A 27,182-nucleotide genomic window follows, 5' to 3' on the forward strand; every position below is an offset into this window, starting at 1 on the left:
TTACTGTTTTTACTTATGCTCTGATTCCAAACAAAACTTCATAAGCTGCTTCTATCTCTGGATCCATCTCATCATCAATATCACCCAAGTATGGATCACTAGCCTCTGATAAATCTGTTCTATTTTCTCCATAATCTGGAAAAAAGTCTATTCTTTCAAGTAATTCTTGATATTTCTCTTGGTAATCTGGATCAGCTCCAGTGAATTGAATATCATCAGATGTATAAAATGTTGTTTCATTCATAAAGTAGTTAGGATCATTTTCAGGTGTTGCTTCTCTTTAGGGTGAAGCTGCATGGGCTCTACCTCAGTTACTTGTCTAAATTCTCCAAGCGTTAAGAGCATCTGTTTTACATCTCTGCTACAGTTTGCACCTAAGACAACATTTTCAATTCTCTGAATAATTTCTTCCGTATCAGTCTTTCTTTTTTGCTCCCAAGTGTCTTCCAAAAGTGACTCTCAATTTCACAATAATTTTACTGCACAAATTAAGTTGTCATACACTGGATTAGAAAAGAGGGCATTCAGCAACTCTTGAAGACCAACCTGAGAAATATTGGCCCTTGTAACCTGTCCATTTAATCACCAGGTTAAGATAAAGTTCTCTCAGAAGGAGTACCAATGCATAAAATCGTTTCTTGGTCACTTCATCCCCTTTTGCAGCTTGATCTTTAACTTCATATTCAGTCCGACATCTTTGAAGTAGCAATTGGTGGAAGTTGCTACTCTGTGGGCTAATTGTCAGATGATGGGATAGGTAATTACATAGGCAGGCTCCCATGTAAGAGAAATTTGGGAAGACGTGGCCTGGTGAAAGATGAGTTCCTCAAGCTCTTGCAAAGCATCACCTGTTGTGACCCAACCATTTAGGGTCTCTGCAAACTGTTCAGTTTCTGTTTCAAAACTGCCAGGCTGCTCTGTAAGATGATTATAAAAGGCCTGAACATATTCTGATAAGGTGGGATAATCTTCACAACCATCCTCATAGGATTCTGTATTATTCTAATGGGTAAAATTCAGGGGCGTTCGCTGACAGCTTAGACATTAATACAGGAGCTACAGCCACCTGGGATTTAGCTGTTGCAGGCTCAGAGTTCTGCTGTGAGATTTTATCCTGTGAACTAGATGGAGCTCTCAGGGGCCTCGTTTGGTCCCAGCCGAGCCGACCTACTTGGTGGTTCTCAAGAAAAGAAGTCACTATAGGCTTTTTATTGTGAAAGATCTGTTACTCTGCAGAATGTTTTGGCAACTTCATCTTTTTTCATGTAACAATGGATTTTAGATGTCCACATTGAGAGGTTAAAGGATCCACCTTAGTACTTTCTGTAGTCCAGATATAGCACAGTTCATTATACCATTTTCTTCACTGATAGCTCTTCAGATTGTTTGCAGTTTTTCCCTCTTAGGGCTACAACAGGTATCCTTAGTGAATACTGAGAACTGGTGGTTCAGAGGGTTTACTGGTTTATATTTTCATTAACAGAACAACTTGGTATTAGAGGTTTTTCATTTTTATCACTGGGATGGGTAAAAAATGTGTCTTACTGTTTAATTATGTGAGATAATATATATTTGCTGTGTTTCTTAAGGGGAATATTATAATTTATGATAAAGATAGAAAAATACAGTTTTGTGGCATAATTCTTTATACAAGAATGGCTGGTTATTTGAAACGTAGACTTTGTGTCTAAAAGGTTAAAGAAAAGTTCATGTTGTGATTTTATGTAAAGAAACACTTGACTCCTCCCCCTAATTCATTTTAGTTTAGTTTTCACTTGACTTACAGAGAAAAAAATATATTCTTTGCTTATTAGTTTCCAGAATCAGATGATTTGAAGGCTAGGAACTTGGGAAACATTCTCAAACCTGATAAAACACAGTTTGTTTGATAAAAATATGGAAGCAATATACCCTATTATGTTCTGATTTAGAGGAATGGAGAAATAAGAATAAATTAAAAGTGACTTGGAAAGTAGGCATATAATGAATCAACTTGAATTCAAATACACTTGAGAGGATAGCTTTTGCATTGTTAAATTTATGTATTTTTGTATGTGTATCAGTGGTTTTTGGTTAGTAAGGGCATTTACTATATGATAAGCAAACTGAAACAAGTAGCTACATGGTATTAAAATGAAGTGATTATAGGGACCAGCAGAAGGCGTAATGGTTATGTTGCTGGACTCCCACATACTTCACCACAGTTTGAGTCCTGGACCTGGTAGCTTATATGCACTCCAGGCGCGTGCATGTGTGTGCCCAAAATCTCGAGAGGAAAATGGAAGAGAAGGAATTACAGCCTTGCCATCCCCCTGGGGGGTGATTTCTCACTTTCTATCTCTCTGTCTCTCTGGTGAGCACGTGTGCCCTATAGCAAAAAAACTTTCCAAAAAAAAAATGAAATGACTATAAAATATACAGCTAAGTTTGACATAAAATCCATTTTGCTACACAAAATCCATTTTTCCTATCTCCATTTTTTCTATTTCCATTTCTTCACTTTTTATTTCATTTCACTATAATGGTCCTTATAAATATTATACAGTTTAGCATATTTTCTTCTGTATTTCATGATTTCTTTAGACCTCGAGTAAATTTAAGTTCTGATTGATTGCTTTATGATATTTTATCTTGTTTATTGGTTTAGAGAATATAAATAAAAGGAATAGCTTTAAAAAATTAAATTTCTGCCTTCATTTTTTCCTGTTTGCTATAGAGAGAGAGAAAAAAGATGCTTTAAAACTGAACTAAATCAGGGGACCAGCAGATGGCATAATGGTTATGTTGTTGGATTCCAAGATGGCTGACCGTGATTCGAGTCCTGAACTCGGAGGCTTAAAACTCATGGTGGGTGTGTGTGTGTATGACCAAAATCCTGGGAGGAGAATGGAAGACAAGGGATTATGGCATGGTCATCACCCTGGGGAGTGACTTCTCGCTTTTTGTCTCTCTATCTCTGCCTGTCTTTCTGGTGAGCACACATGCCCTATAGCAAAATAAACTCTCTAAAAAAAGCTTTTAAAATACTCATTTTGATGATAGTATATTTAAAATGTTTCAGTTGATGAAGATGCCTTTTTTCTTTTTATTTGGAGAGGTTTTTGCTTTAGGGTGCATGCACTTGCCAGAAAGAGAGAGACAGAGAGACAGAAAGTGAGAAATCATTCCCCAGGGGGGATGGCCACTCTGTAATACATTCTCATCCATTCTCCTATTGGGATCTCTTGGGCATGCACCCACATGTACCCGGCATGAGTTTAAGCCACTGGGTTTGGGACTTGAACCACGGTCAACTACATGGGAGTTCAGCGACATAGCCATTGTGCCAATTGCTGGTCACAAAGATGCCTTTTTTGATACTTTATTGTAATGTCAGTTTTACTTACTTTTAAAATAATAATTTATTTAATTTTATTTATTCATTATTATTCTTTCGTTTGACGAGGGGCTGAGGGAGAGGGAGAGCGAGAGTAAGAAAGCCATCCACTAGGTCTGGGATTTGAACCATGTTCAGCCATGTGGGAGTCCAGTGCCTCAACCACCATGCCACCTGCTGGGCCCATACTTTACAACTATGTTATGTTCATTAAAATTTTTGGGTAACGGATAAGAGCGTTGTTAAAATAAGACACTTGAAATTTGTGTTATAAAAATACTGCTTAAGTCTAGTAGGATCTTTTAGATCTTTTAGTTCTTTAGAGTTAGAGTAAGGTATGTATATGCTGGATTTGAAATTTTGCAGAAATAATAATGCACATGCGCATCCGTGGACACTTGGATCTTAGCATCTGAGACTGCATTTTTCATGTTCTAGTTGAACATAGCTGTGTTTAATTATTAGATTTGAAGAGGGCATTCACTAAGCTTCTGTTAACCAACAAATATTTAGTAGTTCACTGTATATGATATACTGTGTTAGGTGCTGACTATAGATAAGCTGAATATTGCTTTTACTATTTTTTTAATTGGCTGTGTGTGTGTGTGTGTGTGTGTGTGTGTGTGCTCTCTAAAGGGAGAGAGGGAGAGAGGAAGAGAAAGTACCTCCCAGTGGGAAGTGGTCACACTGCAATCCGTTTCCTCCATTTCTCCTCCCCTTTGAGATCTTGGGCACTTCATGTGCACACACATACTGGGTAGTGTGTTTTTCCAAGCCACAGGGTCCAGGATTTGAACTTTGGCTATCATATGGTATCCAGTTCCCAGTGCAATGCTAACTACTAGGAACTATATGATTAGCCTGGCCTTGTTCTTTAGTTCTAAGGAGAGATTAAAATATAAGAAAATATAAAACAGAGTAAGCAGAGGGAAACTACTGCTTATAAAATTAAAGGCAGGTAGATAGGAGGCAATACCTAATCTTGAGAAGATTTGTGATGGAGGTGAGATGCTCTTGATTTTTGAAGCAGCAGGTAGCAACAGTGAGTGAAGAATAGAGGTGAGGCCTCTCTGGCAGCAGAAGTGCCAAATATGTGCATGGAATGGTGGCTCTTCAGTGTGCTTGGTGGACAGAATTCATGCTAAGTGCAGAGGATCCCCTTGGAGAATTGGATCCATTTAATTCTGAGAGGGATACCATTTGAGTGCCTCCATCTCCAATATGGAGGTGACACGTTGATTTCTCCTGGAGAAACTCAGCTTTCCAGTTTTCAAGATTGCGTGTGTTTCCTTTAGTGTCACTTGGAGAAACTATTCTATTCAAGATAAGACAAAGGGATGAGGGGAGTAGGGTGTTACCTGGACTGCATAAGGACAGAGGAGGACCAGCGCTGGAGTTCAGAGTGAAACTAATTTTTCTGAGTAACCTTACTCCAAATGTTTCAGTGAGGAGAGTCTTGTCAAGTGCAGGCAGGATAATAGAGATCACTTTGGAATAGGTTTCCTAGCCCTTTGGCTTAATGGGCTTTTGATACACACATTTTCCTTTGTATTTTGAATGCAAATTTGTAGCAGGCATTTTGTTCCAAGTTAGTGATGGATTGAAATACAATGACTAGTCCTTAATTACCTTAAATTATAACACTTTAAAATAGCTTTATGGGCATAGTCCCATAGTATAGTGGTTAATTAAGTACTGTGTGGAGGAAAACAGATACGACTTGGCTGATCATGGTTCAAATTCCATCCCCCAACAGCTTGAAAAACATGTTGGACATGTGTGTGCACACATACTCAGGATACAGAAGGAAAGGAAGAATGGAAGAAAGGGGATTGTGGTGTGACAAGGCCCCATTGAGGGGGTACTTTCTCACTTTCCTTCTCTCTGGTGTCTGCATGTACCCTCTGGCCTAAAAAAACCCTCCAACTTTATACTGTGGATTTATTTTAGTGTCTGTCTCTTCTTTTATCCTCATATTCATGATAATATACAATTGCTGCTGCTTCCACAAAATTTTGTGTTTATTTTTATTAAAAAAAATTCTTTCTCTGTAGCTAGTTAAAAAGAAAAATAGAGAAAGATTTAGGGTTGGCCCTGTGATGCACTCTGGTTACATGTGTGTGCATGTCCAAAATCCTGATAGAATAAAGAAATGGAGGAAGAAGGATTATAGACCAGGCCCTTTTAGGGGGTGGTTTCTCTCTTTCTCTCATAAATGCTCTTTGGCAAAAAAAAAAAAAAAAAAAAGTACAATCTGAACAAAAATTTTAAATAAAGAAAATAAATAAATTTTAAAATTGAGAGAAAAAAGGACTTACGCTTTAGCCATTTAATATGGTGATTATTACAAATCTCCTCTAATGTCCCCTTTGCCTGCTGTGTAGTAGGATACTGTGCTAAGTGACTTAACATTTTCTGAGCCTGTTTGGTGTTCAGTTGTTACACGTTCCACCTTGCCGGATATCTCATCCCTAGATTCAAGTTCCTTTCTCTTTTTGCCTTTTCCCTTTTAAACCTGTTTTCCATCTGTCTCTATTTCTTTGCCCCATTTTTATTTGTTTTTGTGCTTGCTATCTTCTAAGCCAAAAACAGATTCTGTTTTTCTGACCAAGGATTTTGACTATCTTGGTGGACCCCTCTGAAATTTCTGCTTCCACTAAATTTTGTGTTTATTTTTATTAAAAAAAATTCTTTCTCTGTAGCTAGTTAAAAAGAAAAATAGAGAAAGATTTAGGGTTGGCCCTGTGATGCACTCTGGTTACATGTGTGTGCATGTCCAAAATCCTGATAGAATAAAGAAATGGAGGAAGAAGGATTATAGACCAGGCCCTTTTAGGGGGTGGTTTCTCTCTTTCTCTCATAAATGCTCTTTGGCAAAAAAAAAAAAAAAAAAGTACAATCTGAACAAAAATTTTAAATAAAGAAAATAAATAAATTTTAAAATTGAGAGAAAAAAGGACTTACGCTTTAGCCATTTAATATGGTGATTATTACAAATCTCCTCTAATGTCCCCTTTGCCTGCTGTGTAGTAGGATACTGTGCTAAGTGACTTAACATTTTCTGAGCCTGTTTGGTGTTCAGTTGTTACACGTTCCACCTTGCCGGATATCTCATCCCTAGATTCAAGTTCCTTTCTCTTTTTGCCTTTTCCCTTTTAAACCTGTTTTCCATCTGTCTCTATTTCTTTGCCCCATTTTTATTTGTTTTTGTGCTTGCTATCTTCTAAGCCAAAAACAGATTCTGTTTTTCTGACCAAGGATTTTGACTATCTTGGTGGACCCCTCTGAAATTTACTTGTCGCAGATTATGCTGTTTACAAAAGAAAAAGGTACAGTCTTTGATATCGCCAGGTAGCTTTTTAATTACCACTTCTTCAAAGTGCCTCTAGTTTTCTCTGAAAGTTTTAGTTTTCTCTGTACTTTGGGAAATAGGCTGCAGGCATAAAGTCTTGTTTTGATTTTGAATGTGAAATACACCATGGATCACATAGTTGGGTTCACTGAACCTGTAACCCAACGTGGGAAATTAGGACATTGAAGCAGGGCTTGTTAAGTGAGGCTTTCAGCATTCCTCCTTTGTCCCTTCCTTTTATTTTGAAAACAGCTGGGTGTGTGTGTGTGTGGGGGGGTGGGGGGCGGGGGGGTTCTTTATTTCAATAATGAAATGTTTTACAGAGTGGTTGTTTATACCTCTAGAATGTCTTTTGATACCTCACTTGTTATTGCCCTTTTATATATCCTGCTTTCCTTAGTAAACCCAACCTATGCCAAAATTAAACAAGGCCTTAGGCTGTGTCTAAAAGGTCAATAAAATGGATTATTTTGTCAGTAAAGGCAGGACTTCTCTACTGACATTTAGGATCCATGTATCTATAATCATTCTGTTTGCCAGCATAATAGAAAGAGTTGGAGATTTTTATCATCCAATCTCGATTTGAAACACAATTACTTGACCTTACTTTAAGAGGGAGTGAGCAAAAACATGGGTTTAGGGAGGAGTTTGATGAGAGCAAAAGATAGACTAATACATCTTAGAAAAAAGTTAGATTTCTGCCTTAAGATTGTGGAGAGGAGAGGAAGAAGTTTGAGGATAGTTCTCTTTTATCAGTTTCCCTTTAGGGTCTCGTGGTGGGAGGACCTTTCGTATGAGTGCATAACATCCTGAATGAGAGAGGCTTTTGTGAGTTACTGGAGGTTTGGGAGAGAGGGAAATTTGAAATAACCAGAGTTAGGCCCAGAGAATGGAGGCATGATTAAATGCCAGAATTAGAAGTATGTGAGAGAAGAGCTGGCAGGTGGTGTGGTGGTTAAAGGTGTTGTATTTCCACGTGGCTGACCACGGTTTGAGTCCTGGATCTGGCAGCTTGCTTTCTCACTTTCCCATTCTCTCTCTCTCTCTGTCTCTCTCTGGTCAAATTAGTAATAATAATAATAATAATGATAATAAATGGAATTCAATAAGTAAATAGATATTTTTTTAAAAGTATGTGAGAGAATCAGGCTGGGAAAAATGAACAGAGCATAGAATGTTGCAGTAAGGAGCAAAATGAAATGTAAGTTTATACTATAGAGTCAAAGAAAGAGAGGCTAGCAGGTGACATGGTGGCTAAGGTGCTGGACTCCCAGATGGCCAACCATAGTTTGAGTCCTGGACCTGGTGGTATGCTTTCTCACTTTCTCTCTCTGTCTCTCTCCCTCTCTCCCTCTCTTCCCCCCTTCCCCCCTCTCTTTTTTTTTCTCTCTCTCATGAGTACATGTGTCCTGTGACAAATTAAAAAAAAGAAGACACAAAAGCCATAAATAAAAATAAATAATTCTTTTTAAAAAAGTCATAAGTCATAGAAAGAGAAGAGTGGAACAGAGGAATAAAGTATCATTCTTATACAGGTCAAGGGATCTTGCTCTATTTTGAAACTCAGTTATAGGTAAAACTATAGCCCTTTGTTTGATCTGTTAACCTAACAAGGGCCAACTATCATGATATAAAGAGTCACTTGTAATTATGTTTTAGCATTTGCTGCACACTTTTATTTTCCAAATATACATTTGTATGTGTATAATGTTTTTCATTTGATGATTGTAAATTTTCATTTATTCAGCTTGTCATTTATTCAATGGATATTCTATTGAGCATCACCTCTATGTGAAGATCAGGAAAACGAGAGAGAGAGATGTACATTAGGATAATCTGTGTATTGCTGGAATGAGTCCAGTGTGATGTAGAAGTTGTGTTGGTTAATGTCTGATTTTTTTTCCCCAACAAGTTAATATTTCGAAGCAAAGAGTAGCAAGCTTTTACATTGAAAAAGAAAGTCATTACAGTATGTAAGACATGAGAGCTGAAAATTCTGCTAAAGTGAATTCTCTTGGGGAAACTATAGTGTGGTAATTAAGAATACACTTGGGGTCAACCTGATAACACAGCAAAGTGCTGCACAGAAGCAGCTAGATCCCGTTACCAACACACCACCTGCTGGGCCCAAGCACATCAGTTTTTATAGGTGTATAAAATTGGTATAAAAGTTATTATTGCTGTAGAAGTCTCTGGCATTTTCTTTGGGTTGCAAGTAAATTATGAATTAAAATTGTACAGTTGTTATGATATTTTAATTACTAGTTTATTTTTCCTATATAGCAGCATAATAGCAAGACTTTTAATTGTAAAGAATAAGTGATGCTGCCTAATATGCACTATGTCCATGCTGGGAAAAACCATGCCGCACACTGTAAAGATGTTCAGTGATTAAATGTAAATAAAAAAAGAAAAGGAATAATTGATGCAACCAGAATATTTTGGAGTCCTGTTGAATTTGCTCAATTGCAGATTTTTATAGGTGAAATGTTAAGTTTTGAAGAATTTTGAACTTAAGACGTATAATGGTTATGTGGTCCTGTTGATGTTGGGATAAAATTAGAATGATTTCCATATATTATAAGGCTGTGAAAAGAGATTAAGTATTTGAAATGATTAAAATTAGAATATGCTAAAAATATACAAAGATGTGCTGTCTTAAGTAGTAAAAAAATTGGGACTCAAGGAATAAAACAAAGATTCTGCTACATTCCTTTGCTCGTGAGTATTTCATTAGTAAACATGGATTTGATCAAGGAGACTTTGTTTTTCTAGGTGATTTAAGAGTGAAATTATGATTTGTAACCAGGTCTTTTATAAAAATCCTTTTGAATATTTGTGAAACAGAAGCATTTGGGATGAGCATTTTAAGAGTTTGCGTTTGAGTTGTACTAACTATGTGGAAATGCCTTTCACCAATTTATATTTTGCAATGTATACTTGATTCCATGTTTTGGAACAAAAACTTGGATGCAAAGTAAAACATATTTAAATGCAGACTTTTCTTGTGGCAAAATATTTGTACCAGTGAGTCCTGATGAAACAGAATTTTAAAAGAAAGTGGAGGACTTTGGAGCAGTTTAGTTGACAGCCAGTTGATAGACAAAGGGGAGCCTTGTCCAAAGCTCTGATTATGTGGCTAAGGATGAGTCAGTTAACCTCCCTGCTTCTGTTTTATACTTGGAAATGAACACAGTAACACTGGTTATTGATTGTTCATATTCAAAAACAGTCATATTCTGGTATTTTGTTGAAAAGTTGGTATAGCAGTTATAGTGCTGTTGTTACTTGGCTCTGAGCTTTTAAGTTGAGGACTAAGATGGATTTATTTCGTGGCTCAAGTCCAGTGCATTTGAAATGATTTTGTTTTATTGCTATTAATGAGTTAACTCTGGATGATGATGTGGAGCTGTCGGTGTATCTTGTTAATGAAAAAGCCATTAGATTATACTCAAGAATATAGATTGGACTGTATAATTATTTTCTACCAAATTAGGGAAGTGAGGTAGGGAATTTGTATCGTAGAAATGAAGATTCCCAAAAAATAACAAGTGTGTGTGTTTTTTTTTTTTTTCTTTTCTGCAGCAGAGGTTTTCGCTATAGGACACATGTACTCACCAGAAAGAGAGAGAGAGACAGAAAGTGAGAAATCACCCCCCGGGGGGATGGCCACGATGCAATCCCTTCTCCTCCTTTCTCCTCTCGGGATCTTGGGCACGCACGCACATGTGTCCTGTGTGAGTTTAAGCCACCGGGTCAGGGACTCGAACTGCGGTCAACTACATGGGAGTCCAGTGACAGCCATTATGCTAACTGCTGGTCCCAAAAACAGTGTTTTTTTGATCTCTGACTTTTTCATAGTGTTGGTGCTTCTTTACAGTTGGTTATTTCTATATCTGCTTTTATGTAGATGTAGAAATTTTCATTTAGAATATAGCATTTGTGAGTATTGAAATAAAGCCCAAATGCTTATTTTTTTGTGGGATTGCTGCTATGCAGTATATGAGAGGACTTCAAAAAGTTTATGGAAGAGTGGATTTAAAGTATGAGTTTGTTGTAATGCAAAAACATTTTGAAATCTATGCATAGTTTTTTCGCAGTATGCATTTTCCATGTCACCCCAACAGTTACCCCCCACCAGAGTGGAGAATGATGAGCAATAGAAATACATTTTTTGGGGGAGATTTCTGCCATAGGGCATATGCACTCACTGGAGAGACAGAGAAGACAGAAGGTAAGAAGTCATCCCCTAAAGGGGATGACCACTCCACAATCCCTTCTCCTCCATTCCCCTCAGGATTTTAGGCATGCACATATGCTCACCTGGTGTGAGTTTTTTTGTTTGTTTGTTTTTTTGTTTTTGTAGAGGTTTTTGCTATAGGGCACGTGCACTCGCCAGAAAGACAGAGACAGAGAGACAGAAAGTGAGAAATCACCCTCCCGGGGGTATGGCCATGCCACAATCCCTTCTCCTTCATTCTCCTCTCAAGATCTTGGGCATGCATGCACATGCGCCTGGCATGAATTTAAGCCACCGGGTTCAGAGCTCAAACCGTGGTCGACTACTTGGGAGTTCAGCAACATAGTCATTAGGCTAACTGCTGGTCCTTCTTGGCATGAGTTTTAATTGACTGGATCCAGGATTCGAACTGCTGTCAACAATGTGGATGTCCAACATCTTAACCATTATGCCACCTGCTGGCCTTGCAATAGAAATTCTTTTAATAGTGTTGTGTTCTTATATTTTTCCATAATTTTGATTTTTCACTTACTGCATTTGAGAATTTCTGTTAACATTTCCATGAAACTTACTTTCTTTTCCCAATGATTTTATATTTAAAACATATTGAATTGGAGGGGCCGGTACATGGCATGGTTGTCAAGTGTGCTAGACTCTCACATGGCCAACTGCAGTTCAAGTCCTGGGCCTGGTGGCTTGCTTTCTCACTTTCCTCCTCCTCTCTTTCTCTCTCTCTTACTTTGTCCCCCTCTGGTCAAATTAAAATAAATAAATAAATAAATAAGTAAATAAGTAAATAAAATAATTCTTTAAAAATCTTGAACTGGCGTTGCCAAGTGGTATGAAGATGGCTGGATCTCACGTGACCGACAGCGTGGGTTGTGTCTTGGACCCAGTGCTTTCTCACTTTCTCTTGCTCCCTCCGTCTGTCTCACTCTGGTGAGTGCATGTACCCTATAACAAAAATAAATGAATAAAGCAAAGAAAGAAATATTAAAAAAAAACCCAAAAAGATCTTGAATTGTTGGGTTGAACCCTGGAATCAATCTTCTCTCACTTTAGAGAACATATTTCCAGTATTATAATAAAAGTCAATGAGAACAATTTTATTTACCTGAAATGCATTTATTAGCAAACTTGTTTAAAAAATAATTCTTTTATTTAACTTTATTTATTTATTTTAATTTGTCCAGAGAAGGACAGAATGCAAGAGAGAGAGGGAAAGTGAGAAAGCAAGCCACCAGGTCCAGAATTTGAACTGTGGTTAGCCATTTAGGAGTCCAGCCCCCTTAACCACCACGCCACCTGCCGGCCCCATTTCTTAGCAAACTTTTAAAGATTAAGACTCTTAAATGAGAAATAACTGTATTAGTAAAGTATAGAGCTTAATGATTAAGATGACAAATGTGAAATTGTCATATTGATAAGCTTTATTAAACATTTCCAAAGCAATGATAAAAATAATTAAAAATGAAAAAAAAACAATGAATTATTTTATGAAGATCTTTTCCCTTGTTAGACATTGGACATTAACTTGGAGAATTATCTGCATACATTTATATTGCCTCTCTCTACTGAAATGTCATTGAAATAACAGTACAGGAATATTTAAAAATGATAAATCAGGTGTGCTGGTGGTGTGATGGTTGTTAGGCCGAATTGACATAACCACGGCCATGTTAGACCCTCAAGGACAGAACCCGAGGAGTCTGAGACCACATAAATAAACAAAGTGCGGATGGGCCCTGATGACACCAGGGCCAGGTCAACCTGACCTCAACTGAAAGTCCTAATCTAAACCTAAACATAAAGCGACAGCTAGCTTTCACACACCCCCTCCTCTCAAGTGGAAAATTACTGACTACTTCCTACATTGTGATTCTGAGCTATAAAAGATCCCTTTATCTTAGGTTCGGGGTCCTTGTTGAAAGCCTGCTGCGTCAATCAGAAACTCAGACCCCAGCTAGCTGAAAAAATAAAAGTATGTAATTGCATTGTTGTAGTCTTTTCTGCGTCAGCAATGGTTAGATCAATCTCAGGACCCTAATAATGGTTAAGGAAACTGGATCCTATCTGGCTGAATGCATGGTTTGAGTACTGGACCTGGTGGCTTGGAAAACACCCTGGGCATGTGGGCATGCGTGTCCAAAATCTGGAGAGGGGAGTGAAGGACAAGGGATTTCAGTGTGGCTATCCTCACTGAGGGATGTTTTCTCATTTTCCTCCTCTCTCTCTTCTCTGTCTCTTTCTGGCAAGTGCACATGCCCTGTAGCAAATTAAAAAAAAAAAAGTTATAAATCTATAAGAAAAAAGATTAGTAGATTCAGCAGCATGAACAGATGGGAAATTTCAGCAAAATTTTTTTTTTTTGAGAGCTTTTTGCTATAGGGCATGTGCGCTCGCCAGACAGAGAGAGACAGAGAGACAGAAAGCGAGAAATCACCCCCTAGGGGGGTGGTCACACCACAATCCCTTCTCCTCCATTCTCCTCTTGGGATCTTGGGCACGCACGCACATGCGCCCGGCGTGAGTTTAAGCCACCGGGTCTAGGACTCAAATTGTGGTTGGCTACATGGGAGTCCAGCGACATAGCCATTACGCTAACTGCTGGTCCCTCAGCAAATTTTTGAAAGATGAAAAGCAGAACAGAGCAATATTATCTGACTTAGGCAGAAGAATCTATATTCTAAGATCTTATAGAAGGGAAAATTAACAAAAGGGAATCAAATCAAACTAATCTTTGAAAGCCTTAGATTGTAGGTCCCAGTTACTACAGAAGGAGAGAGTAAAGACCAGTGTAGAAAATTTGTTAGATTTGTTTGAAAGGTTTTATGTGAGACAGTTAGGCCTCCAGATCTTTGTCTTGCTAGAGACCAGAGTACTGGTTCTCTGGAAAAATGAACCATATTTGAGGAAGACCAGCACATAAAAGTTAGGAACATCCCTACAAAAATGTTGGATGGTATCTGGTTGTTCTAGAGCAAATTCTCTAAGGTGGTTACCTAATCTGTTTATGTAAGAAGAGTTCTTTAAGACTTCTCAGTGTGAATTCTAAGGACAGGCCCCACAGTGTAGCCTTAAGCATTGTGTAGGGAGCTGGATCCCCACATGGCCATCTGTGATTTGAATCCTGGCCTTGGTGGATTAAAACAAACAAACAAACAAAAAACCACTGGGTGTGTGTGTGTGTAAGCTCCAAATCCTGACAGGATTAAGAAATGCCTGAAAAGGGATTATAGAGTGACCAGACTCCATGGGGGGGGGGGGGTTTTTTTTTGTCTCTGAATATAGAGGGGCCAGGCTCCATGGGGGGGGGGGCTTATTCTGTCTCTCTGATGAGTGCACATGCCTTTTGGCAGTACATAAGTGAAAGAGAGAGAGAGAGAGAGAGAGAGAGAGAGAGAGAGAGAGAAGAAAGAAAATCAGAGGTGTTGAGGAAGATATTTCCATGAAAGAGAAGATCAAAAGTAATAGAATAAAAACAACAAAGAGAAAATAAAGAGAATGGAGAGAAAGTAAAAACATGTCTGTAAACATAAAAAAAAATTCTATTTAATGGAAGATTTTTTTTTCCCCAAAAAGATAGAATACAGGGATAAAGAAATGGTGGTAGAAGAGAAAAGAGGTGAAAGTAAGTGTAGTAGTCTCATAGAGTCATAATATCAAATTATAGAACTTTCAAAAAGAGCAGAAAACAGAAGACATTTAAAAAGCGTGTCACGACATTCATTCTTAAAGCATTGTGTGATTTGCACTTCCAGACTGAACATGCTCTCAGAATATATAGCACAGTGATGCTACATACTCTGTAGTCAAATGATCCTTTCAGCCATGTTATTGTAAGTTTAGAGCACCCAGAATGAAGATAAATTCCTTTAAGCTTTCTGATCACAGGTTAGAGACTTAGAAGAATACAAATGGTTAAGGACCTAAAAGGTATGCAGTTCTGGGTGCTAAAAGTACTTGATTATGCCCTCAAAATCCAGAAGAGAAAGGCAGTTAATGTGTTTTCGTATTTATATGAGTCTGTGTGTTTATGTGTCTTAAATCATTCAATCATTCAAGTCTGTAAGTAGAATAAAGTCCTTTTTGAACATGAAAGGATGCAGATATTTACTTAGAAGAGTAGCCAAGGGAAATCTCAAAATGATAGTTGGGTCTCTTGTCTAGAGAACAACCAAACAAGGTGGGGTGAGGAAAGGCACTATAGGTTTATATTATTCTTTAAAATAGTATATTTGGCTTTAAAAAAGCATTCTTTTGTCACCTTAATTTAAGAAATTAATACAGAAGTGCATCTTTATTAAATACTGTTAATATGGAATGGGATTTGTGAGAGGATGATAATTATTAATACTGTTTTAATATGAACAGCTAAACTGAAAAAAGAAAAAAAAAAGAAAAGGAAACATGGAGTATAAAGAAATTTATCCTTCATGAAGAGTACCCTAGTTCTAAGGGATTCTATTGTAGGATGGTAATTCCAGTGACTTGAGACTGCATTGTAGCTGAGTTGAATTTTAATTGTTGAATAATCACTGTGTGATTAAGTCCAGAGAATGAATGAAATCATAAAACAATAGAACTGAGTACTTGAATTACTGTGGCTTAAAAGTTTTCAGATTTATCTGGACCTTAGTATCTAGAGACTTTAAATAAAGTTGATATATAAAGACTCAAGATCAGATTTTGTGGAGGTGGAAATCAGCTTTAAAGGAAATCTTCCACAACTAAGATAGGAGTAAAGGAAAAATGCCCAAAGCATGGTAGAGGAAAGGATTTAATCGCCAGATCTACTTAGAGAAGCAAAACTGTTTGCTTATTTTTATCTTCTGTTTATGGAAACTAAAGCCCTTTAACACTGTATAGGTAGCATTCCTTTGAGATATTGTCATGCTTTATGAACTGGGAAGGTGTATGGAGCTTTAGATCATATAATCTGTATTTTACGTTTTAGATTGTTTTTCCAAAAGTTTACTATTTGAATAACTTTTTAAGTGCTTTGGCAAATGAGTTGTGGTTTTATAAAACACTTTTTATATAAAAAGAACATAGTAACACATAAATTGTTTTATCTCCAGTTTGCTCTGGAAAATCAAAAGTCCAGGTAGATTATTCACTCTGAGAAATTCCCATTATAGTGTATGATTTACTTGACTTCTTAGCAGAGGTTTATAGAAATCCACTTAGAACAACCCACCTGCCACTTAAATGTTGTCAGTGGTTTAGTTAAATTTTGTATACTTATCCATGTTTTGAGACTCTTATTTTATTATAGTATTTCCTTAATTAATCCAATACATTTATGTGAAATGCTAAATTGGATGTCAACCAATGACTGTATCAGAATTGAGTGATATTTACAGTCCAACAGAGAACAATCAGAACAAGTTAAGTGCTGAAAAATAGCACTAAAAGATCCCTACAGTGAGGCCAGGTGCTGGACTCCCACATGGCCAACTGTGGTTCGAGTCCTGGACTGTGTGGCTTGCTTTCTGTTTGTTCTCTTTCTCTTGCTAGTGAGAACACATGCCCTATAGTAAATTGAAATAACAGTAATAATAATAACTAATACAATTAAGTAAATAATTCTTAAAAAAAAAAAAAAGATGACCGCAGTACTGAATTTGCTATTTAGTGGATTTACAAGATAATGTCTCATAAAATTTATGGCAGATTAACAATCTCTGTACGTAAGGAATTAAATTACTCCTATATATTAATTTTTCTTTTATTTTTATTTGAAACATCCAGTCAGTTTCTAAATTTATTTAATTGATCCTTTGTTTGTTCATGCTTTCACTAATTATTTGCTACAATCTGGTATCTGTCCCATTCTGTCATTCTCTCTGCTGTTGCCCTATTTTTGGTGTTTTTTTTTCCCCCTTTGTTCATGTTGGAGTCTTGCATGCATTCTCTTCCACCAGAGCACAGTGTCTTTTTAATATGCAAATTCAGTCATTGCCTGTGTAATAAGGAATTAGAATTAGGGCCTTTTACTCTGGCATGAATCTGCCTCTGCAGCTTCGTCTTTTATAGAACTTTCTCCCCCTCTTTTCTTCCTCTCAATACCCGCTCCAGTCATACAAAGTAATTTATATTTAGTGTTTGGCTTTGGGGTTTACATTTTTGAATTTTGTTTTTTGCCATTCTTTTTTTTTTTTTGGTTTAGAATATGCCTCACTACTTCTCTACTTGTTGAAATCCTTGGATCTTTGAGATCTAGTTTAAATTCTCCTCTCAAATGCCTAACCTCCCCTAGGATGCCTTCACTCAGGCAATCATAGTACTCCCATATAAGAATATTTTATTTGATCCCTTAGTTACATGGAACATGTTGGTCAAGGAAGAACAAAGATGTTTGTAGCAAGACAAGTATGGGATGATAGATTGGGAAAAGCAATTTGACACAGTGGAATTAGAGCCTTATTTTTCTAATTTATCATCAGTGTTTAAAATTTTAAAATTAATATTTAAAAAGTATTAGCCCTGGAGATTTAATAAGACAAGCAAATATGGACTTGTAAAGAAGGAAAATGTTTACTTTGTTTTTTTTTCATGCTAATTTATTTACTAACAAATAAATTTGTATAGTGTTGGGTTCAACCTTTATTTCAAGGAATTAAGATGGGCTTTTTCTTAATTTTAAAATTATTTATTTAATTTTATTTGCTAGTATTATTTATTCATTTTAGTTTGACTAGACAGAGACAGAGAGAGAAAGGGAAGTGAGAAACCAAGCTGCCAGGTATAGGACTTGAACCATGGTCGACCATGTGGGAGTTCAGTACTCTCACCATCATACCATCTGCGGGCTTCAAAATAGTCTTTGTTTCTTGGTTTCTGCCTCTTTTTTTTTGTTTTGTTTTTGGCCCTCTCAATACCTCCCAAAGCCATTACACTGGAGAATGAACTTCCAGAAAATGAGTATTTGTGGGACAAACCATTATACAAACCATAGCTAGTTCCATCCCCAAGATCTTTCATTATGTTTATGCAAATATTCCAGAATCTGAAAAGAATTGCCATACTTCTGGTTTCAAGTATTTTGAATAAGGGATACTCAACCTATGTCATTCATGCCATTATTGGCCCTATGCATAGTACTTATAGCCTTGAGAGGTCTACAGGTGGCATGGTGGTTAAGGTGCTGGACACTTCCACATGGCCAACCACAGTTCAAGTCCCAGACCTAGTGACTTGCTTTCTCACTTTCTCTCTCTCTCTGTGTCTCTGCCTGGTAAAGTTGAAATAAATGAATGAATAAATTAAATAAGTCTTTAAAAGAATAATAATCATTGAAACTGTTGGATTGTCAGGAAAGTCATGACACATTTTTGCATAGGAAAATAACTCATGACTTTCCCGTTGACCTAATAGATGAGATAATGTCTAAAGGCAAGAGATAAGGATAATGAAAAGGCCAACGAATGCATTCTCAAGGATGTCTGATGTTGAAAATATAAGGAAGATCCAGCCAAAAGATGAAAGAAATTGAACTCTATACCAACTGCGAGAAGAAAATTCAGTTTGTCTTCAATTCCTATTCTCACGTGATACACATGTGCACACACAAATACACAGAGCCTAAATTGAGTTAGATAAAATTTAGTCATATGAATTGCATTTATTGAATCCTAGCTTTTTATGAAAGACTCATTTATGAAAGAATGATAGAAGTTACAGTTGAACAGGAGTACTACTCTTCCTTTTTTAATTTGTGTGTTTCTTGGGCTTATTACTCCTGATTAGTATTTGGATTTTGCTTTCTATTTAACTAGTTCCTATCTCAGAATAGCTGTGTTGCCTGAAATTGGATTGGATTTGGGATCATTTTCTAAAATGAGCCTGCTACTTGTAGGTGAAAATCTTCAACTTTTATTTAGGGACCCTTGGGGAGAGTTAAAATGCCAGAGGTGTCACATATATTTAAAAGACTAAGGTCTGTGACTCAAGCATGGTGGTGCTTAATCCCAGCCACATGGGATGCTGAGGTAGGAAGACCATGAGTTTGAAGTAACCCTAGACAATTTCGTGCCTTTCCCCCCCCAAAAAAAAACTTTTGTTCTGTCATCTTATCACCTTGATTGATGATAAAATTCCATCAAGGTTATGGTTTTTCTTACATACAGACCTTTTAGTTTTGAAAAATCTGTATACTATTGACCTAAGGCATGTGATTTAATCTGCAGAATGTTTCAATGTGAGCAGAGTGGAATGACTTTACACAAGGATCCTTCTATAAAAAAAGATCCTTCTTTGAGCTGAAGACTAACTTGGTTTCTAGAAATTTTTTTCATTGACCACGTTTTTGGAAACTGGCATTCTCTTTCAGTAGAAAAATGTAGTGAAGAGTTCAGTCTTTTACTAATTCAGTTTTTTTGTTTTTTTTTTTAAAGAATAACAGACTTTTAAGAAGTATCGGATGGTCAGAGAAGTCATGATATGCAATTGCTATGAAATTTTGCATAGAAAGCAGACAAAATATGTCATAACTTTTCTAACAATCAATAACTTTTAAATCTGATAAAAACGACAAAATTTATTTAAATTTCAGATATAATGAATAATGAATAAGATTAGTCACAGCATATGGAAATTTATTTTTTATTAGATTTCTACCATAGGGCATATATGCTCACCAGAGAGAGACAGAGACACACAAAGGGAAAGTGAGAAATAACCCCCAGGGGGATGACCATGCTACAATCCCTTCTCCTCTGTTCTGCTTTTGGGATTTTGGGCACACACGCATATTTAACTGGCATGAGTTTCAAGCTGCCATATCCAGGACTCAAATTGCAGTGAGCCATGTGGGAATCCGGTGCCTTAGCAACTATGCCACCTGCTGGCCCCACATATGGAAAATTTAAATCACCTGGAATAAATTAATATTTTGCAATTATAATGTGGTATTTGACATCTGCAAAATAAATTTTGAGCTCTGAGTAAACTGGGATGTTTAGCCTTTGAAGAATATAGGACTTCCCCTAGGAAAATCTACTCTTTGGCCAGGCTATCTTAGTAAAGATTATTATGTTTAAATTTAAATTTGTTTTGTGATAGTAATTTATGTAGGGGTTTACATCTGCAATATATATTGTTTATGCTTTATTCTCTGAAAATCTGTAAGAAAATTATGTAACCAAATTTCAGAATTCAAATCATATAGTATCTGTAGTGTGTTTTATCATAGTACTAGGTTTAAAAAATATTTTTTTTAATTTCAGAGTTTTTTGCTATAGGGTGCTCGCTCTTGCTGGAGAGACAGAGAGACAGAAGGCAAGAATCATCCCCCAGGAGGGATGGCCACACCGCAATCCCTTCTCTTCCATTCTTCTCTCAGAATCTTGGCCACACATGCACATGTGTCTGGCGTGAGTTTTAAATTGCTGTGTCCGGGATTCAAACCACGATTAACTACATGGGAGTCCAGCAACATAACCATTATGCCATCTGGAGGTCCCATTATAGTACTAGTTTTCAATAATCTTATATTTTAAAATATTTAATAATCACGTAATAAACTTACTAATGACATCTTCGCTTTTAGTTTCTTGTTAGTATGTATATTAATTTTACCTATACTAGGTAAGTTGCAGTCACCCTTGGTGTTTGCTATTTCGGTAAATCAAGTGATTATAGATTTAGCTTCAAACATTGATTGATACATTGGAGTTTTTTAGGTCATATTTGGAGGTCACTTTAAAAAAAAATGGTCACTCTTCAGGTTCAGGGCTGTGACCAGCTAGACCTTCAGAAGGGGAGTCACAGCTGGTGTAGACTTCTTTTTTTCATGTCTTAAACTGAAAGAGTCTATTTTCTCATCAGTCTTTAAGCCTAAAGCCGTGCCTGGCACATGGTATGTATTCAGTAAATATTCATCAAAAACAGTAATATCAAAATTATTAAATCAAGGCAGTTATTTTCTGGATCTTACTAATTTTGAGATGTTTTCTTATTTCTTTGTCTTCAGTTCAGACTTAAGTCTAAGTGTTTTTCCATTTTTTAAAAATAAGATTTCTTTCTTTCAAGAGAGGAAGAATGAGACAGAGAAAGACAAGCACCCTCAGTGGGATCTCAAGTTGTAATCCCCACTACCCAACTCTCTCCAGTGGCCACTAGCCAGCCCTCCCTCCAGCCAGGATCATGGACATGCATACCTGGTTACACAGGCCAGCTGGAGAACTGAACCTGTCTTCCACATGGATCCAGCATAGTTCAAGTTGTACGTTAACTGTTGTGCCGTTGCTCTGGCCCTCCCCGTTGTTAATGACATTGTTTTTTTTGCTGATAAAACCAAGACATTCACAATAAATTTCAATACTAACATTTAATATGATTATTATCATTTAATATGATATATAAATTTTATTATAGCAATAAAAGAATACATGTGTTTTGTACTAATTGAACAAGATTAACGTGGAAATGTTTTCTAGGAAGGCCTTTACAGAGGTAATGTAGTAACTGAAAGGGACCCTGCTGAAGTCTTTTTGAGAATTTTAGTGTAAAAATAAGTTTTTATGGAATTGAGATGCTCTGTGAAAGATTGTGCTAAATAGACACAAAACACACCAGCCACGGTCAACTGTTACCTGGTGCCCAGCTTTCTCAGTATCTGGATACCAGGGAAGCTAATAGCTTTCAGGAAACACTGATATAGGTGAGAGGAGTTGCCAGTTTAAAGCTTGTGTGCCAAAGGTGCACATAACATCCTGTGATCAGCCTGGTCAGGGCTTCGCCAGATGAAAGAGTAATCTTTTTAAAAGGCAAATTGGATATATCCATGATTTCATACTCCCCTCTAGAATTTAAGAGTCACAAGAGAATGGTTTTTGCAAATTTTGTTTACTCTTCCATTGCAAATGATTGTTTTTCTCTTAGATAGAAAGCTTCATGAGGCCAGAAACCATGTCTGTCCTTGCTCACCATCACATTCCAACACTGAGCAGTATGTGGCACATGGTAGGTGGCTGAATAAATACAGTAGTACCCTTCTTTGTTTCACTCCTCACAGTTGCAGTTACTTGTAGTCAGCTGTGGTCCAAAAATATTAACTGGGAAATTCCAGAAATCATTGTTTTAAATTGTGTGATGAGACTTCACACCGTCCTGCTCCATCTCACCCAAGATGCGAATTATCTCTTTGTTCAGTGTATATGTGCTGCATAGCTACCTGCCTGTTACTCACTTGTCCTTCTCACTTGTCAAACTGAAAATACAGAATACAGGAGGCAAATCATGATCCACAGTTACAGACACCCACTGCAGGTCTTTGAATGTATCCCACTGTGAATAAGGGAGCACTATTTTTTTTTTTTTTGGAGAGATTTTTGCCACAGGCGCGTGCATTCGCCAGACAGACAGAGAGAGAGACAGAGAGACAGAAAGTGAGAAATCCCCCCCCCCCCAAGGGGGGATGGCTACGCCACAGTCCCTTCTCCTCCATTCTCTTGGGATCTTGGGCACGCATGCACATGTGCTCGGCATAAGTTTAAGCCACTGGGTTTGGGACTCGAATCGTGGTCGACTACATTGGAGTCCAGTGACATAGCGATTATGCTAACTGCTGGTCCCAATAAGAGAGCACTATTACGATAGGTAATAGAATGAATGACTGTATAAGGCATTAGAGAATTATGCCTGCCCTGTAATTATTTTTTCTTCCTTTTTGTTTTTTTTCTCTTTCTGCCCAACTCCAAATTACTTTTATTTGGTGAGCAATTTCTAATACCCTAGCTAATAAAATACAAGGTGGTAGTATATGTCAACACTATACTTTTTTTTTTTTTTTGGAGAGGTTTTTGCTATAGGGCGCGTGCGCTTGCCAGACAGACAGAGACAGAGAGACCGAAAGTAAGAAATCACCCCCCAGGGGGGATGACCACGCCGCAGTCCCTTCTCCTCCAGTCTCCTCTCGGGATCTTGGGCACGCATGCACACGTGCCCAGCATGAGTTTTAAGCCACCGGGTCTGGGACGCCAACCGTGGTCGACTACATGGGAGTCCAGGACATAGCCATTATGCTAACTGCTGGTCCCAACACTATACTTTTTAAAGGGTAATTTTAAAAGATAGTGATTACAAGGCAGGGTAATGGCTCACATTCTGTGGTGTAAATAAGCTCATTTTGCCTGTGGTACGTTGACATTATTGAGACCATTACTGTTGTTGCAGAGAAAAAAGAATATAGATGTGTATGTATTTGTTGCTTTCTTCTCCAGTGTTTGCTCTCTCTTTTGTTTTAATTTGACCAGAGAGGGACAGAGCGAGATAGAAAGAGACAGAGACAGAGACAGAGAGAGAGAGAGAGAGAGAGAGAGAAAGAGAGAAAGCAAGCTGTCAGGTCTGGGATTCGAACCACAGTTGATGATATGTGAGTCCAGCACTCTTAACCACCATGCCACCTGCCAGTCCCTCCAGTGTTTGCTCTTAAGGGAGCCTCGTGGTGATACGCTTCTTACCTTTCAACAAAGAAAGAAAGAAAAGTTAGCATAGTACCTCCAGAAGGCTGCAGATTGCCTTCTAACATCCGCCTAGTGCTTGTGTAGATTATTAGTTCAGTATGTTACCTATTTCTTAAAAAATACACTGTAAGTTGTCAGCTAAATACTAAAATTGAGATAATTTTCAGCTGATAATGGATTATTTTTGTAGAACATACCCTTTCTTCTCCTAGAATAACTTCAAGATTGAACCCCAATGATTCTTAGTTTTTTTCCCCTTAGCATTCCTGCCAGTGCATATGTAGTCAGTCTTTAATGTGTTTAAGGCTTTAGTACAGTAACACTGGGAACTGAGGCTTTAAAAAATTCCCTCTGACTTTTTAAGTATTCTTCATAGGCAGACGTGCTTAATAGCTATTGACTACATGAGTTTTCTGAAAGATTTTTCTGGGAGTAAGTAGTAACATATGTAAAAGATGTTTTCTTCTTCAGCGAGATGAATAAAGCATATTTTATTAATACATTTGTACTATAAATATTTAGGATTGTAATATCAATCAGGTGAAGACATTAAAAATAATTTATTCTGGTGGAAAACTCATCCTGGGTAGAAAGTCATATTTAAATTCAGAGAGAGAAGTGTCCGTAGTTGGCCCCAGGCACAAGTGTATCATCACCACGTAGTCACCATAGGACAAGTTCAGGTAAGCTGGACCAAGGATAGTGTCTATCTTGCTCACGAGATGCTTAATGTGGCTGTTTCTTGGGTCACACTAGTCTAGTCTGGACTAGCAGCTTGCCTGAGCATGGTTCTAGGCTGGAGCTAACTTTCCCTCAGGATTTTTTTTTTTGTTTGTTTGAGAGGTTTTTGCTATAGGGCATGTGCGCTCACTAGAAAGACAGAGAGAGACAGAGACAGAAAGCGAGAAATCACCCCCCCACAGGGGGATGGCCACACCGCAATCCTTTCTCCTCTATTCTCCTCTCGGGATCTTGGGCATGCACGCACACATGCCCAGCGTGAATTTAAGCCACTGGTTCTGGGACTCGAACCACAGGTTGGCTACATGGGAGTCCAGTGACATAGCCATTACGCTAACTGCTGGTCCCTCCTTCAGGATTTTAAAAGCATTACTTTATTGCCTCATTGCTTTGAGTGTTGAGGAAACTATTCTGATTCATGATTCTTTGGATATGACTTTTTTTGTTGTCTTCTTTCTCTCATCTTTCTTGAAATATATACTACTTTTTGTTTATTTTTGGTGTTCTGAAATCTGGTGTTTTTTTCTTTTTTAGGTTTTTCCCATAGGGCTCATGCACTTGCTGGAGAGAGACAGAGAGAGGGGAAGTCAGAAATCACCCTCTACTGGGGCCATGGCTATACCACAGTCCCTTCTCTATTCTCCTCTTGAGATTTTGGGCATGCATGCATATGTGCCTGGTGTGATTATCAAGCCACCAGGTCCAGGACTTGAATCATGGTCAGCTCTATAGGAATCCAATGCCTTAACCACCATGCTACCTTTTGGCCCTAGACAGTGGTCTTTCTGAGTTATAAAACTGAAGACTCAGTGGATGTTTTGGTTAGACTGTAGAAAATCAAGTCTCAGTTCTGGTGAATTTTCTTTGGCTTATTCAGAGATTCTCCCTCTATTTTGGGAGATTGAGGGGATCTTCCTAGTATTTTGATGCTGAATCTTGTTACTTGTCTCATTTTTATATCTTTTTTTTTTCACTTTTTTCTTTCCCTCCTGCAATTGCCTCTCAACCATTTGCTTTCCAATTTCCAAAACATTGCTGTCCTTTTCTCTTTGTTTCTCTCCATCCTGTGGGCTGATTTCTGTGTTTTTTTTTTTTTTTTTTGTAAAGAATCTCATTAACTCTACATTTAGGATTTGATAAAGGAGCAACAGTGGCTACATATCTTTAAATTTGTTCTCTTACTGGGAAGCTGCAATAAGTGGTTTAAAATAGGAAAATAATTTGAATAGTTCGAGGGAATTTGACATTCTTTTCTAGACTTTGGGGGTTTTGTTCCCCCCAGCCTGGATTCTCTTCAAATGATTGTTCATAAATGGTTCCTCATGATTATTCCATAATTTTCCTTTATATTTAGAACTTCCAGAGGACCACTGTCTTGAAACTTGTGGCTTCAAACAAGGAGTGTGGAGGAGGGGGTGGAGGGACAAGGAGAGGTGTTACTAGCGTCTATCAGGTGCCATTAGAATGGTGATCTCAGTTTTATGTTACTTAATCCCCACAGCAATTCTGTAAGGTAAGTGATATTATCCGGCCATATGGATAAGGGTGCAGATAAAGATCACAGAGGCTAAGTAGCTTTGCTTAAGAGCCACTCAGAAAGTGGTGGAGCTGTTTCAAGCCTAGGCTTAAGATCTTTCTGCCCTTTCATGTCTACCTTCTCCTTTTACTCTTCTCAAACTAGGTGAACAACTCATTATTTACCAGGGAATATTGGGTTGCCTTTGAGGGCAAGGTCTTAGGAACACAGAGAGGAACAGTTTATGCTCCGGTGGAACAGGGAAGACATGATCAGATTTACCCTTCACTGGCCTTGCTGGTGATCTGTGTGGAGTGGCAAGAGTAAACAGGCAGCTAAGTTATTACAGAAGTCCTGGTAAAAGGTGATGTTGGTTTGTGCTAGGATGGCAGAGGAGATGCAGAGAAATGAAATTTAAAATTCATATTGGTGGTGGAGTCAACAAGATTAGGGGGGAGTCAGAATTTTGGATGGCCCAGAAGAACTAAGGATGACTTCAGGTTTGATTTGAACTGTATTGTTGTTGCCTTTACTGATATGAGGAGGAGCAGGCTGGGGTAGTAGACCACAGTAATACCAACATAGTAATAATAATGTGTCTATTACATATATCCACGCGGAGGTATCTGGCAGGCAAGTGAACTTCTGGGCACTCAGCAGAAGTCTGAGCTGGAGAAATTAATTTGGGTATCACTTACCTGTGAATGATATTTAAAGACATGGATCTAGGTATTGTTATTTAGGGAAATGTGTGGTACTATGAATCTGAAGCAGTGTTATTGATTCACTTCTATGAAAAAAATCTTCATCTAATTTGTTCATTTGCAATTATATATAAATCTAATAGCATTTGCTGGATGGAGAAATCAACCTACAGTGTAGCCACTACATAGAAAACATTAACCAGAAAGCACATTGCAAACATGCCAACAGTTGGCAGCTCTTTGATGAGCTGTATGCTAACTGTCCTTAACTTTCATGAAAGACTGCACCTGAGAGCATCCCTATGTAGATCCTAGACTTGAGAATGCTGCATAAGAGAGAGATTATGGCACTGGAGTCAGCTCTTTTTTTTTTTTTTTTTTTTTTGAGAGGTTTTTGCTATAGGGCGCATGCGCTGGCCAGACAGACAGACAGAGACAGAGAGATAGAAAGCGAGAAATCACCCCCCAGCGGGGATGACCACACCACAATCCCTTCTCTTCCATTCTCCTCTTGGGATCTTGGGCATGCACACACATGCGCCTGGCATGAGTTTAAGCCACCGGGTCCAGGACTTGAACCTCGGTTGACTATGTGGGAGTCCAGAGACATAGCCATTATGCTAACTGCTGATCCCTTTTTTTTTAAGCCACCGAGTCTGGGACTCGAACCGCAGTCAACTACATGGGAGTCCAGCGACATAACCATTATGCTAACTGCTGGTCCCTTCAGCTCTTCTTTAAATATAGATAAGTAGTGAAAAAATATATTCCCATTGAAATGCT

At 37.8% G+C, this 27,182-nt stretch overlaps 1 pseudogene; it reads right to left on the reverse strand.

Annotated features, from left to right (window-relative positions):
• LOC102476491 (polyadenylate-binding protein-interacting protein 1-like) lies at positions 1–26,416 on the reverse strand (annotated as a pseudogene).
• Between the last annotated feature and the right edge of the window lie 766 nt (positions 26,417–27,182).

Source organism: Tupaia chinensis, unplaced genomic scaffold (genome assembly GCF_000334495.1).
Source record: "Tupaia chinensis unplaced genomic scaffold, TupChi_1.0 Scaffold145685_1, whole genome shotgun sequence".
Taxonomy (NCBI): Eukaryota; Metazoa; Chordata; class Mammalia; order Scandentia; family Tupaiidae; genus Tupaia; species Tupaia belangeri.